The following is a 15,348-nucleotide window of genomic DNA, read 5'->3' as shown; positions in this document are numbered from 1 at the left end:
TTACTATCACACATCAATCCCTCATTGTCATCACACATCAATCCCTCATTGTCATCACACATCAATCCCTCATTGTCATCACACATCAAATCCACATTTATTGTCATCAATCCCTGATTGTCATCACACATCAAATCCACATTTATTGTCATCAATCCCTGATTGTCATCACATGTAAATCCCTGATTGTCATCACACATCAATCCTTCATTGTCATCACACATCAAATCCACATTTATTTTCATCACACATCAAACCCTCATTTTCATCACACATCAAATCCTCATTTATTGTCATCACACATCAAACCCTCATTCATTATAGTGTAGAGTTCATAATGATATCGTCCCAGTCAGGTTTTTTTTTGTATACGTAGTTCTGTATTTAACCGAACATAGGGCTGGCGATGGGAGGTGTGGCGAGTATAAACACAACAAGAATTGATCTGACTGCGGCCAGCTGATGATGAAAAGTTTGTTAATAAGTAACTGTTGTAGAAGCCAAAATACGGCCTAGAAATTTCTTGAATCGTTGTGTACAATATTCTTAATAAGAGATCTGGGAGAATTTGGACAGTCAGGCTGCGGCTAGAATAAAGACATGCTCAGAAAACATTGGACAGTCTTTGTTTCTGCTTCCAAAAAGAAGTTCAAGACATTTCCTGAGAGATAAATTCAGATAAGATGTTAAGAAGTGAACCGGAATTTTACACAATATTCGAAAAGGACGGGATAGTGTCGGAGGAAACAAGAAAACTTGTTGGCACGAGAGAGGAGGTGTTTTATCAACACTAACAAAACTGATGAAATCGGAGAACTGAAATGTGTACCTGTTTGGGAAATTGAAGTTAAAATGGCTGCCTTAGAGCACACTTTTGATAAATTTACGAAGAAACAAGAACAGTACAACACCATTGTTAAGGAAGACATGAATGAGTAGCAGAAGTCAGAGGAAAATCTTCAAGAAGTGGATGATAGATACCAGATGCTCAAGTCAGGTGTAACATTCTGGAAAGACAGATAGTTGGCCAAAGGCTGCACCTGATGATATCAGATTTGAAGATTCAGCTAACCAAGCTTGAGGTAAAGTTTCTTCCGCGACAAGCTCAAGATTTATTTATTTATTTATTTGATTGGTGTTTTACGCCGTACTCAAGAATATTTCACTTATACGACGGCGGCCAGCATTGTGTTTGGGGGAAACCCACGACCATCCGCATGTTGCTGACAGACCTTCCCACTTACGGACGGAGAGGAAGGCAAGCTCAGCGCAAAAGCAGCTAGTAAGAAGGCTGCATCAATGGTGCATACTCAGGCATTGAGAAAGCACCAAGAGTTAAGACGTAAGCAAATGCAGCTTGAGCAGTTAAATGAAACAATGACTTTAGAAACAGAAATAACAGCTGGGGAAGCTGAAGAACAAGTTTTGGTAGAATTTAGCCGTGGTGCGACTGGTAAAGTGACATGAGGATTAGGCCTATTTCATGTTAATACTAATATGAGTAGAACTCCTGTGGAAACGCACCTAAAATTTCTAGGTCAAAAGTTAGATACAGATATGTCAGACACTGGGGTTAAAAGTCAGGGGAATTTGAGATTGATGGTAAGAGTAACTCAGCAAATTTTAGTTGTAATCGGAGAACTACATGTTAACCCCAAGAGTATCAAAAAGATACTGGCATATCACATAAAGTACCAGCAATGGCAGCAGAACGTCAGCGATTGAGTGCCACAAATGACATGTTAAGTCCAGGTAATATATATATATATATAGGCCTATATATATATATATATATATATATATATATATATATATATATATATATATATATATATATGATCAGGTTTTAACCCTGCAGCAGCAAATGTTAAATGTCATTCAGCTTCCTAAGACAGAGCTTATGAAGTTTGATGGAGATCCATTGAAGTTTTGCTTATTCATACGAGCCTTTGAAAACAGTTTAGAGGGTACCGGAGAAGTGACGTCGTAAAGATTAATCGCCTTTTCCAGTACTGTATAGGTAAAGCCCTAGAAGTAATCGAGTGCTGTCCCGTTATGGAACCAAAACAGGGTTATGATGAAGCCAGAAGATTGATGTTAAGCCGCTTTGGTAATCAGTTTGTGATATCTAAAACATGGAATTCCAAGATTACAGATGGTTCGTGTTTAAAGTACGGTGACAGTACAGCCCTGCAAAGACACGCAGATAACGTACGTAGTTGCATTGTGACACTGACAGCGATGAGACGATCAAGCGAGGTCGATAATCAAATAAGGATAAGCAACATGATTGAAAAGTTCCATACTTGCAAAACAGATGGCGAACAGAGGCCGTCAGATATTTCAAGTGAATCGGTTATTATCCTGACATAAATCATCTGGTAGATTTCTTCGACATGGCGGACGAAGAAGCTAATGACCCAGTTGTTGGCACCAGCTCTGTAAAGCGGGACATTAAAGATAAAGCTGAGAAATTCAGTTTCGAAGATAATTCCAGTCGTGCCAGTTTTATTGCTCAAGCGAATGATGATACCAAGCCACTGGCAGGTAATCAGCATCAAACAAATGCAAGTAGATTTTCACCATGTAGATATTGTTCTGGAGACCATGTCATCTTTCTTTGTGCCAACTTCAAACAACTGAGCGTTGCAAAGAGATTGGAGTTTGTACCAGTAATTCTATGTATGGTGTCACTGTTGTTGGTGTTACAAGCAGTGTTGCCTATCATTCCTGTTTTGGGGAAAACGATGGATTAGCAGAGTTACATTACCACGAATGCGCTACTTGGCAGGCGCTAGCTGATCAGCTTAGCTTAAAGGGTTCGAGGACAACACTGTCACTCACGACGCTTTTTTTGGAGAATGGCAAATCGGATTCTAGGCTTGTGTCTTTGAATACTGGAGATGTTAAAGGCCGACAATCAATGCAACTTTCAAACGTGTCTGTAATGCCTAAGCTACCTGTAGGCCTATTAAAGGATAGCATTGTGTTGCAAGAAGATGTCGACAGGTGGCCACACTTAGAAGGGATACATTTGCCATATACTGATAAGGCGGATGTCACACTTCTGACTAGTCCAATGGCGTTGATTCCTATCGAAGTCTGGACATTAAATGGCCCGCTGGACGTGTGCGCTGAACGGTGAGATATGTTTAACGGCAATTTCCAATTTCGTTCAGGTTGACCAAGAACTGCAAAGACAGGTTAAGAAGTTTTGGCTGTGAATGAGTGTGTGAATGAGTGGGGTTTAACGTCGTACGTAACAATTTTTCCGTCAAACGATGAAGAAGGAAGAGTGCATGTAACGTGCCTCCTTGTTGCAGAACAAATTTCCACCGCTCTTTTACCTCGTGCTGCTTCACTAAGATGACTTACCGAAGGCGAGTAAGCCGTCCCGCTCGAGCCATTATACTGATACTGGTCAACCAGTCGTTAGTCCCTATCGACAGTCACTATCCCCTTAATGCTGAACCCCAAACGCGGACACTACAAACTGAGCCATCTGGGCCGGTAGATGTCTGTGAAGCCAATGGTGCAGAAAGGTCAACAGAAGATAAACGTGCGATTGATATCTGAATGACACTATCGAGATGACAGACGGCCATTATGAAATGATAATTCCATATAAAACCAGACAGCCATGTTTACCAAACAACTATTGTGACGCGGAATCAAGACTTGGCATTTGAAAAGAAAAATTATCAAGAAACAAAATCTTGTACGAGAAAAACAAGTCAGGTATCCAGGAACCATTTGACAAAGGTTCTGAGAAGGTTACAGGAGAGGCTATTACAGGCCAGCAAAATTCTGTTTGGTATCTCCCACACCATGCAGTAACCAGTGAAAAGAAGCCTGACAAACTGAGAATAGTATTTGACTGTTATGCAAAGTTCAAGGAAATTAGTTTGAAAGAGGCTGTATTGTTGGGTTCTGACCTCACCAATAAACTAACAGGTGTACTTCCTAGGTTTCGGGAAGATCATTTTGCTTTGATGGGAGACATAAAGGGTATGTTTCATCAGGTAAAGGTCACACCCGAGGATATAAATGTTTTACGGTTCTTGTGGTGGCCTGATGGCGACATGGCTAAAGATACAGAGATTTACCGGATGTGTGGAGCCCAAGCTGTACCAGTTTTGCTGTCAGACGTACGGCCCTGGATAATACTTTCATGAAGCTGCAGTACAACGCATACTAGAGAATTTCTACGTTGATTACTGCCTGCAATCTGTACCCTCAGAGAAGGGAAGGATTAACCTTGATCTGCTGACAAAAGCTGTCTCGGGAATTAGTGTCACCAGTAGCAGTCTTCCACTGGAATAAGCCCTATGAGTTCATTGGGACACAGGAGATGACATGTTCTTCTTCAAAATCGACCTCAAAGAAAACCAAGTACCCGGCTGGGTATTATGAGCATCGTTAGTTCTGTGGGATGAACCCCTGGCACCAAGCAGCGCAGTGTAATACTGTTCGTGGAAACATGGGCTTTCCGAAGGGGTGCAATTTAAAGAAAGGAGATGTTACCTTCCACTTTGGTGACTATGGTGATGCCATTGGTTGCCAAATCCATTTGTTTGCAGACGGCTCCCTTGTCGGCCAGGTTTCTCTCGCCTATGTGAGATCTGTCAACTCAAATTGCAGAATTCACAGTCTAAGAGATTTCAGACATTTGTAGCAAACCGTGTGGCGACAATACATGGAGTGTCCACCCCAGGTGATTGGAAACATGTTGAGTCCAGACTTACCGCTGCCGAAGACGCGTCCGCGTCCATCTGCCTGTGGTCAGGGTCACACCTGACGGGTCTCCTTTCACTTACATAGGAGTAGACGGTTTTGGTCCGTTTGTCGTAAAACGGTGCCAGGTCCCCCAAAAGATATGGGTGTCTATTTACTTTCTTGACAACACGGGCAATACATATTGAGAAGCTTGATTCGATGAATACTGATTCCTTTATCAATGCCCCTAGAAGAATCGAGAGCAGAAGAGGACGGCCAGAAAGGATAAGGTCGGACAATGGGTCGAATTTTAGAAGCGGAGCTGAATGTGGCTATCCAAACTTGGAACCATCAAAGGTTGAACTCGTATATCGGACAAAAGGTAATTGATTGGCAGTTTAACCCACTGACAGCTTCCCATATTGGTGGAATTTCGGAGCGTCAAATTAGGACTGTGAGGAAAGTGATGAATTCCATGCTAACAGAACAGTCTTTGCATGATGAAAGTATCGGTACACTGCTGTGTGAAACAGAAGCCATGGTAAACAGCAGACCCTTCATAATGGAGTCAGACCATTATGAGTCAGCTGACGAACCCTTAGCACCAAGCCGTCAGCTTTTGATGAGAGCAGGTCCCAGAATGGCTCCCCCGTCCCCCGGGATATATCAAGGATTCATATCAAAGGATATGGAAGCACGTACGGTTCCTGTTCGTGGAAACCTTGGGTACGCGAATATTTAGGCACGTTACAACTTCGCCAGATATGGTTGAAACCGAGACGTAATTTTCAAGATGGAGATGTTGTTGTTCTTATGGACAAGAACACCCACAGAAGACAATGACCGCTTGGTAGGATCCAGAAAACCCACAGAAGACAATGGCCGCTTGGTAGATCCAGGAAACCCACAGAAGACAATGGCCGCTTGGTAGGATCCAGAAAACCCACAGAAGACAATGGCCGCTTGGTAGGATCCAGAAAACCCACAGAAGACAATGGCCCCTTGGTAGGATCCAGACAGCCCACATAAAACAATGGCCGCTTGGTAGGATCCAGAAAACCCACAGAAGACAATGGCCGCTTGATAGGATCCAAAAAACCTTTCCCGGAAGTGATGGACTTGTCAGATCCGTCGAATTAATCTCGAGAGGAAGCTTGTTTAGAAGACCGGTTCATAAACTGTGTCTTCTTAAGTCTGACAGATTTGTGACATTTTCTGTGGAGAACTAGCAAAATTTTACCGTAAAGCCAAGAATTCAGTCCTAAAGAGATTTTGTAATTATTGATGTTTGTAATAATCATTCATTGTCGTCGCACATCATATCCCCATTCATTGTCACCACACCTCAAATCCTCATTCATTGTCATCACACATCAATCCCTCGTTGTCATCATACAACAAATCCTCATTATTGTCACACATCAATCAATAATTATCATATTACGCCCATCCACATAAACTGTCATCATGCATGAAATCCTCATTCATTGTCATTAGACATGAAACCCTCATTCACTGTCATCAGGCATCAAATCTTCATTCATGGTCATCAGGCATCAAATCCTCATTCACTGTCATCACACACCACTCATTAATTGTCATCATGCGTCAATCCACATTCATTGTCATCAGATATCAAATACTCATTTATTGTCACCACACATGAAATCGTTATTCATTGTTATCACATATCAAACCCTCATTCATTATCATCACACATCAAATCCTCATTCCCCGCCATCACACATCAATCCCCCATTGTCATCACACTTCAATCCACACTCATTGTCATCAAGCATCAAATCCTCATTGATTGTCATCACACATCAAATCCTCATTGATTGTCATCACACATCAAATCCTCATTGTCATCAGACCTCAAATCCTTATTCATTGTAACCACATTCTAAATCCTCACTCATTATCAGTACACATCAATCTCTCATTGTCATCCCACATCAAATCCTCATTTCCATCACACATCAGTCCCTCATTCATTATCATCACACATCTAATCGTCATTCACTGTCATAGCACTCCAACCCCTCAAGCCCAGTCTTCATTCATTGTCATAACACCTCAAATCGTCTTTAAATGTCATCACACATGACTCAATAATTGTGATCATACGTCAATCCACATTCATTTTCATCATGCATCAAAATCCTCATTCATTGTCATCGCACATCAAAGTCCTCATTTACAGCCATCGCACATCCAATCATCATTCATTGTCATCACACATCAAATCCTCATGTATTTTCATTAGACATCGAATCCTCATTCACTCTCATCACACATCAATCCCTCATTGTCATCATACTTCAATCCACACTCATTGTCATCATACATCAAATCCCCAGGCTATTTAACAACAGAAAATCCGGACATCTTGACAACAGCCGCCCCAGAGTATCCAACAACAGAAAATGCGGATACCATGACAACAGGATCCCCGGGCTATTCAATAAGAATGAATCCGGGCCCCTTGACAACTGCCGCCTCAGGCTAACCAACAACAGTAAATGTGGACAGCTTTAACAGGGTCTCCAGGCTATTTATCAACAGGGAATCTGGACACATTGTCAACAGGATCCCCAGGATTTCCATCAACAGGGAATCCGGATACCTTGACAACAAGATCCACAAGTTATTCAACAACAGAGAATCTGGACACCTTGACAACAGCCACCCCAGGCTAAGCCACAAAAAGAAGCACTGATAACTTGACAACTGGCGCTCTAACCTATTTTACGACGAGGAACATTCGTGCCATTGCACTAGGCGCTCCAAACTATCCAACGACGGTAATGTTGATCCCATGGCAAACTGACCAACGACCTCCACACTGAACATTGTATAACGTGTAGGCGCAATATGGAGTGCGATATCCAATGCAACTCAATAGAAGATGTGTTGTCGATCGTAAGTTTTAGGGATTCGTGGAATATCCACGGAAGTGAGAAGACGGGTGATGTATTACCACTCTGTGTACTATTATAAAGGAAAATAATCATTATCACACATGGCAATAAAAACGATTTAAGCTTTGTTGTATTTTGGTAACGATTTTGTAGTCAGGTAGGTCTGCAACTATCTTTACTGTATATCATCCAAAATGAGAACAAAAAGGATGCGTGTAAAACCAGTTACAAACATGGCAAACAGAAGTCATGGTCCGGAATGAACCTTCTATTGTCGGAAATATTACGGGTCAACGTTTGCTGGGCCATCCGTGGCAGAGAGCTTTAGAGTGCCAGCACGGAGCAGTGACACGGGAGCCTCTAACCATCACTGTGGGTTCAAGCCCAGCTCATGCTCGCTGCCGTTCCGGTCGTACGTGGGAAGGTCTGACAGCATGATGTAGATGGCCGTGGGTCCCCCTCCCCCCTCTCGGGCTCTGTCTGGTTTCCTTCCACCATAATGCTGGCCGCTGTCGTCTAAGTGAAATATTTTTGATTACCCGTACGACGTAAAACTCCAATAAAATAAACACATCAAATCAACTTTTGTATCAGTTGTTGTACGTGTAAGGTTTCTTGAACATGGATCAAGGCGTGCGCACATGCAGAATATATTTCACTACGCGCATGCGAAGCGTTAGATGCAGGTAACTATTATAGCAGCGTAATAACTACATGTGTAACGTAACTATTGGCTGCATTGTTAATTGAACATTTACAGTGCTTGTTTTTTTGTGTGTGTGTCTTGAACGGATCTCTTCCAAACTATCCCATATAATCACAGCAGAGTTAATCAGTAACAATGCAAACCTCTCAGCTCGACAGACATTAGCGTATAGATTAAAACTTTTTAACACAAATATTTGACTTTTTTTTTAATTAAATTTTTATTTCCCTTGGTTTTTTTTCCCCACGAGGTTCCCATTTCCCCTCAAAACCTACATCAAATGCATTTGACCTGACCTGGTTTTAACCTTTGGAGGAGATGTATTCTTCTGCCAGCGCTGTGAGTTCTATGTCCAAACGGATCAGTAATTCTCAGCGTAAAACAGTCAATCCTGAAGTAAATGCGTTCTCGTAAAAGAAGAGTAAAGGGAGGTTACTCTGAGAGGACAACTGGGCACTCACTTGGGTGTGAAAATATGGCGAGTATAACGATTTATTCATACCTTGGTGGTACTTCTCGTTGGGTTTTTATATTCTTGGATTTTGAATGAAGTAACCTGCTTCATAATGACGTATTATGTAGGCAAATCAGCGGACGTTGTGGTACATTGTACACAGTGTTGACAGGAATGATAAATATAATAAAGCCAAGACTTACAGCGTACAAACTGAAACAGAGCAGTCACTACAGTATGATAACTGACAATGGTCACACGTAACCGTACACCCATGATATCAGTGGCCTGTCTCCTCATTCTTTATTCGACCGCCCACTGATAAATATAGATCCATTCTCCATTACAGACTGACCACCGCCGATAGCACAGTTGTTAGAGCATCCGATTCTTGAGCGTTAGATCCGGGGTCAGTCCTGAATAAAGTCACACCTAAGACCTTATAAGAGAAAGTTGTAACTTTCTAGGGAAAAGAGCGGTGGAAATCCGTCCTGCAACAAGGAGGCACATTGCATGCACCCTAAGGATTCCATCGTTGTCGTCATATGACTGAAAAATTGATTAGTACGACGTTAAGCCCCAAGGACTCACTCACTCCATTAAAGGTCAACTTAAGCCACACCTAAAACTTGCTCACACAACCTTTCTGTAAATGAAAGAGAAATTTTCAGTGCAATTGATGAAAATTTTAAATTTGGCTTTGGAGACAAAACTACATTGGTTTGGTTGGCCAATTCCAGGGCTTCACAAAAAGTGTAATTTATATCAGTCTACTCAGAATGATGCCTTCAGAACATGCTTGAATAAACACCTTGCAAACAGGTAAAAAAAGTTGAAGAATGACAGAACTTCAAAATTCAAGTTTATGAGAAATTATGAGAAAGCCTAGAACATCGTGGAAGTAGGTCACAAAACTCACCTTCCCTTTTCCCTTGATATCGCAACAGTCCGTTTTTTAAGCATTTTGCACCATAACAATTTTGACTGAAAGTGGAGATGTGGCCACCGTAGGAAACAGTTCTGACTAAACAATTGACAATTCTACGGTTTCTTACCAATCGGCTGGTCTTCCAAAGCTGTGTAGCAATTTGTTTCGTAGCAATTCGTTGCTAAAATAAACCTTTCTGCACAACGCGGATGGCTTAGACCTGAATTCCCGAAAGCCGATTTTATTTGGTACCTTAAAATAGTAAATGAATCGGAATGAAAAATAAAAATATTCCAATACTGCATATGAGGCACAAAATTTAGCTTGAAACTGTTTCGCTTGGACTTAGGCGGAGAAAAATCGATTCTCTATTAGGATTGCCTGTGCAGATGTAGAATCTTTTGCAACCTGTGAAATGGGATTTTTACGAGCAACGAAACAACTAATGTTAGGTTATCGCCTACTGCTACATGCTAGAACAAGGTGATTAATTCTCATGGTATCTTTCCCAGCACTAATGGAATTGTTTGTTCGTAATGGTAGCAGATGGAATTTCGATTGAAAAGAAGAGTAATGCTGACTTTGTTTTCTAGCTAGTTTGCATGGCAGCTGATTGTGACTGGGAGTACACGTTCCCTGTGTTGAGATCAAATCAGGTGAGAGGAATGGTATAAAATGATGCCAACAACTCCTTATCTCGACTCTCTAAGAACGCGTGCACACCTTGACTCGGGTGTCATATTTATCCACCTAAGACGACACATGCTTTACGTGGCGATCATGAAAAAAAAGTACAAGCCATTGCTGACCAGATTACTCTCGTTGATGATGCCAGATTTGAATAATGGTCTCTGCAACGAGAGCAACGCTTCAAGCAAATGAACTATAGGGAACCTTAAAAATATCTCGATTCATTCCCCTATCGTTGAATACCATTTACTGCCTTTCTATGTATGAATCATTTCTAATTTTTTACTTAATATAATTTCTTAGTTCTTTGGTAGATTGTGATGTTTAAGAAATTGGTCTTGTGATTATTGATTCGGAACGCCCATTAAAGTTAAGGTCTATTTCGACGAATATATGTTGCAATATTCTTGAGAACTGCAGAAATTATCAATCAAATGGACCGAGTGAAATTTAAACCTCGATATCTTATTAGTAGGTTTCAACATTGTCAGGGTGCCTGTGTGATGTATAACTTGTCAGCTCTGGAACCTCTGGAATCTCATTAGTTTAACAAAGACACAAAATAGAAGTTCAGGAAATTTTAAATCACTCAATTTGTCTTGTCCATTTTTTCAAATTTTGTCCTGCAGCTCATATAGCTCATCTTTCGTATATGCTGTGGAGAGTTTATCTGCAAGTTGCGAACTGATGTGTGTGTGTGACATGTGACGTAATGGAAAAATTGTGATAATGGAAATAAATTCTTGTCTTGATGGAGTTTATGACTCCGTTCTCTGTTTTGTCAGCTCATACATTTCTGTTTAGACTATAAGTTAAAGCAAACAATGTAGCTGACCGAGATGCAAAATAAAATAATTGTATGGCGGTGTAAGTTAGTGTCATGATACGAATTTCTATACTTTATCAGTTCACCTTCTGGAAACGTACCAGTTAGTCTCGCAGCTTTTCGACCTGAGGGTTTGAACAGTGTACAAATTTAGGCTCACTCAAAACCTTTGTACAACGATCTAGTCACACACAGCCAATTAAATTCGAGGTTTTAACTTTAAGTCAACTATAGTTAATAATTTTGTGATTTTTTCGAGCGTGTATTTGTTTGTCTGTCTGTCTGCTTGCTTTTCTGCCTGCCTATCTGTCTGCCGGTCAGCAACTTTCAGTCACGGAAAAAGTCATGGACAGACAGTTTAGCCTTGTAAAGTTGAAATGGTTTTGGGTCCAGATCCAGACATTGTTAACCCATTCTCAACCAGTGACACAAATGTATAGTTATGTCCCTTTGTCTGTATTGATGGAACTTGTACATCAAGCTGTACTTGCGCTCTCGGAGAGCATTATAGATCCTAAAAGTCTGTACGCTTGATTAGCAATGTTCCCGTTACGAAAGCAAGCATGCAGAGTTCAACTAAACAACATTGCTACGATAATCAATTAGTTGATCACATAAAATCTAAAAAGTAAAGTTCTAATTTAAAAAATACTAGTATATAAGTTTATACGTAATTGGTGTTCAAACCGTGTAAAGGGATTATTTCGCTCAGTATTGCCAGCTCGTGCGTGTACATTTCGAAGCATCATATAAATAATTATTTTTTGATTGATTTTAAACGTACAGCAATTTGAAATGGCTGGCATATGCATTTGGTTACTGGAACAATTAACAGTACTGCATCATAACATGAAATGTATCAACTTTTTTACAGAGAAAAGACGAGCTTATCTGCCTTGCACGTGCTACGAAGCTCGCACACAAGTTGTTTCAATATGACGGTTATTGACACTCAGTAAAAGGCCTTGATAAGCAACATTTTAACACAAGAAGGGGGATAAAGTGAAACAGAAAAAAGGTAAAAATTGAGATCACGGAACACATTTTCCATTTTCGGGATATGCCTAAGACGACTGAAGTACACATCTTGAAGCAATTACCAGTATAAAACAAGTTCAAATAAATTATTTTAGACTAAAGCCTTCATTTCTCCAGGCCCATAAGTTTGAATTGATCACAAAAAGCTGAGAAATATAGTTTTCATGTAAACTGAGTCATTTGAGATGGAATAAACTCTGTATGGATTTATTGTCTACAATGCCATTGCTGAAAACTGTCTGATCAATAGAGGAAAACGTGCATAAAATAGAAGGGTAACCCAGAGATGCCTCAAAAATGAAAAATACTTTCACGTTTTATTTTTAGCATAATCTCCAATCCTTTCTCATCTTTAACAGAGCTATTTTCAATCGGACACCTCGTCATACATCACAAGACGAGATCACACACGGATGATCGATGGTGAGAATAATAAATAAAAAAAGACAAAGCAGGATGACATTGAGCTACTGTGCATGGCTTTTCTGAAATATCTACGATGCAAAAGATTTTTTTTTTTTTTTTTTTTTTTGATTGGTGTTTTACGCCGTACTCAAGAATATTTCACTTATACGACGGCGGCCAGCATTATGGTGGGTGGAAACCGGGCAGAGCCCAGGGGAAACCCACGACCATCCGCAGGTTGCTGGCAGACCTTCCCACTTACGGCCAGAGAGGAGGCCAGCATGAGCTGGACTTGAACTCACAGCGACCGCATTGGTGAGAGGCTCCTGGGTCATCACGCTGCGCTAGCGCGCTAACCGACTGAGCCACGGAGGCCCCCGATGCAAAAGAAGATACCGCAGAATGTCACGGATCTGTTCTATATTGATTTACACGGTGTTAAATCTATTCCTCAAGGAACCAGTTTAGCTTTCCTGACCGATTTTATTCGCAAAGTGTGCTGTTTGCCCAGGGCTAAAGTGTTGTTAAACTCAAGGTCTCAGCTTGTAATCATTGCCAACTTTAGGAAAAACATTCTATGATAACAGATACTTTAGTGGAGAGCCAAAGATTTTGATGTCAGAAATGATGCAAGGCATCAATCTACGAAGACAAGTTGGCAAATTATGTATTTTGAAAAGCGTCATTATTTACACTGGATGGGCAGCAGGCAATGTGTAACTTAGGACAGTGGAAGCAGATCTAGATTTGCTCTCATGCATCAGTTTCAGTGTCTAGACGAATAACAAGCATTTATAGTAATCTATGCGATATGTACAGACAAAACAGACATTCGTATACCATCCGACAACCAAAATGGACGTTCCAGGTAAATGATCACAAAGTCAGACCCAAAACAGACATTCGTATACCATTTGACGTCCAAAATGGACGTTCCAGGTAAATCATCACAGGGCCATTGCCAAAAACAGACATTCTTATACCATCCGACGTTCAAAATGGACGTTCCAGGTAAATCATCACGGGGCCATTGCCAAAAACAGACATTCTTATACCATCTGACGTCCAAAATGGACGTTACAGGTAAATCATCACGGGGCCATTGCCAAAAACAGACATTCTTATACCATCCGACGTCCAAAATGGACGTTACAGGTAAATCATCACAGGGCCATTGCCAAAAACAGACATTGGCATACCATCCGACAACCAAAATGGACGCTCCAGGTCAATTGTCACAAGGTCAGTGCCTAAAACAGACATTCGCATACAATCCCACGTCCAAAATGGACGTTCCAGGTAAAAGATAACAGGGCCATTGCCAAAAACAGACATTCGTATACCATCCGACTTCCAAAATGGACGTTACAGGTAAATCATCACAGGGCCATTGCCAAAAACAGACATTGGCAGACCATCCAACAACCGAAATGGACGTTCCAGGTCAATGGTCACAAGGTCAGTGCCTAAAACAGACATTGGCAGACCATCCAACAACCAAAATGGACGTTCCAGGTAAATGATAACAGGGCCATTGCCAAAAACAGACATTCGTATACTATCCGACAACCAAAATGGACATTCAAGGTCAATGGTCACAAGGTCAGTGCCTAAAACAGACATTGGCATACCATCCAACAACCAAAATGGACGTTCCAGGTAAATGATAACAGGGCCATTGCCAAAAACAGACATTCTTATACCATCCGACGTTCAAAATGGACGTTCTAGGTAAATGATCACAGGGCGATTGCCAAAAACCATACCATCCGACAACCAAAATGGACGTTCCAGGTCAATGGTCACAAGGCCAGTGCCTAAAACAGACATTGGTATACCATCCAACAACCAAAATGGACGTTCCAGGTAAATGATCACCGGACGTTTGCCCAAAACAGACACTGACATACCATCCGACAACCAAAATGGTCAATTTTTCAATGGTCACAAGACCAGTGCCCAAAAATAACGTTCAAAACAAACCACTAAAGAACTGAGAAAAAACTAGGAATGTATATAAAGTAAGACCTAAAAACTGACTCGTACAAAGAAAATAATTAGAAGTTATCACTGATGACAGAAAGAATCAGTACCCAACTGTGTATCATACTACTATAGTTCACATTTGTAAGTTGTCGTCAATCAAAAAATGTCCAACGTGCGATCTAATTTAACACGATATGTACAGGGGCCTATACATGTATACAATCACTAGCCCCAGGTTAAGCGTAATTAGATGCAATTATGAAAGTAAAACCCCAGAGATTCTGGAGAAACTGTCCATATTTACTTATATGAGACCTGTACTCATTTAATTTAAGAAACTTAGTGAAGAAATTTTCTGGAAATTTCTTGACATCACCTTTTGTTCGGTATACATAGCAAGCTAGTTAAGTAAGGATAATTTGCAGTGTCAAAACTGAAATTATCTCTCATGTCGTCACTTGAAGTCGGCGTAACAGAAAACAGCTGTCTTCGTACAGGTACAAGTCCAGGTATGATGTATCATCTGGACAGCGTGTAGTTTCCGTTAAATCCAGTGAAGGGGCAACATGTTTCTTTCGCAGCTATGCATGGCAATGTAAGAGTTGTTTTACAGCTTACAGAGCCTACATTTAAATGCACCGTCTGGTTATAGAAAAGGGTCAAGGTTGTCAAAGC

Source organism: Liolophura sinensis, chromosome 11, assembly GCF_032854445.1.
Source record: "Liolophura sinensis isolate JHLJ2023 chromosome 11, CUHK_Ljap_v2, whole genome shotgun sequence".
Lineage (NCBI taxonomy): Eukaryota > Metazoa > Mollusca > Polyplacophora > Chitonida > Chitonidae > Liolophura > Liolophura sinensis.
Note: the sequence above shows the minus strand (reverse complement) of the source record.